Source organism: Arachis ipaensis, chromosome B02, assembly GCF_000816755.2.
Source record: "Arachis ipaensis cultivar K30076 chromosome B02, Araip1.1, whole genome shotgun sequence".
Taxonomy (NCBI): domain Eukaryota; kingdom Viridiplantae; phylum Streptophyta; class Magnoliopsida; order Fabales; family Fabaceae; genus Arachis; species Arachis ipaensis.
The window spans coordinates 15,229,309-15,231,094 of NC_029786.2; positions in this window are offsets into that span (position 1 = coordinate 15,229,309).

The window sequence follows — 1,786 nt, forward strand, 5'->3', positions numbered from 1 at the left end:
ATATACCTATTCGGTTTATCACAAAAAAATTTATTATATTATTGTAAATAAATTTAGTTATTAGTCTATGGTAAGTTTTATTATTTTGCTATGACAAATTTAATAATTCTAAAGATTACTTATTTAGTTTAAAAATTTGTTAATTAATATGCATAAATATACACAGATATATAATAAATAATTTAATGACTGATTTTTAATGTAGATCATCAATTAATATTGTATAGAATTACTTAAAGAAATAAGAAACTTAACTAAGAAAATAATTATACTAGTTGTATACTAAAATTAGCTATTGAGATATAAAATTTATGTTAGAATATAAAATACACATTAAAAATGAACTAAACAATATATGTATTTATATATAAATAATACACAGTGCTTGATTTTGGTGTAAATATAGGCTCCACTTTTCTAATATGAAAAGTTTATTAGTGTTTTGAATGGAAATTGGAGTTTTTGGTGTATTTACATGTTAGTGGACGTGTCAGATGGGCAGCTTCACTACGTGGAGGGCGTGTTGCTAATGTGTCAATGTCTGATTCGAGGGCACCTTCAACACGTGGGGGCATGTTGATGACGTGTCGAAGTGTAATTCGAAGGCAGTTTCAACACGTGGGGGATGTGTTCCTGATGTGTCACTCTGTGATTCGGTGGCGATGTAACACGTGGCGTGCGTGTTGATCTCCCTATATAATAAGGCCAAGCTTAGTACCATTTCATTGTGAAGAGAAGAGTTGTTTGAGTGTGTTTCTGGTATAATGGAGAGTACCTCAAACTTGGTAGTGTATCGCAACAGTGAGATTATATGGAATACTCATGAGGGAGTGAGGTTTGTATGTTAGAATCCGTTTTACTTTGTGGTTCCATGTACCATGACTTTCATGGAGCTTCAGAACGGTATATTGAGGAGAGTGAGCAGCATTCTGTACCGAAATTCCGTTATAGTTTTTGGTAGTCTAATACAGTTTGATATTATGCCGATCATTGACGAAGTGAGTATGCAAAATATGTTTCATATTCATCGGCAGACTCAAGTGCGACAGCAAAGATTGAGTTGTATGTTGAGTTTGAAAATCTAGAGGCAAATAGGATTCAAAATTATTCAGATATAGAAGATGATAAAGATAAAGTGTATGAAGGAATGAACAGTAACAACGAAGAGGACTTCGAAGCTACATATGAAGCCGGCCACGAAGACGAGGATGGTGATGTGGGAGTTAAGGCAGCAGTGGAGAATGTAGTGGTTCCTCCCGCTGTTAGTCAACCAATGGACGTTCCACCTTTTATGCGTAACTTGGATCTTGACGTCATGCATGCACCAAAATTTTCAGAATATGCAAATATAGGTATGTGATGAGTGAATAATACATATCTTAATTTATATTTTGGATGGATCAATGAATGATGATTTCTGCTTTCTATAGGTGTTGCTGATCTTGAGGACGGAGAGCTCAGGATTTGAATGGAATATAGTTCTAGAAAGTCGATCGTCGCAGCAATTAGAAGTTACACTATCTCTAGAGGAGTCGACTACAATGTGTATGAGTCTGAGCCACAGACGTTCTATGCAAAATACAAGACGTATAGGCATGGGTGTAACTAGATTATTCGAGCTAGCTTGATACGGAAGAAAGGTTGTTGGGAGATACACAGATACAATGGTAAGCACACGTGTATGTACCATGGGAACAATTTCACATGATCATTTCAAGTTGGACTCGAACACAGCTGCTGAGGCTATAAGGCCATTGATTGAGACCGACCCATCCATCAAGGTGAA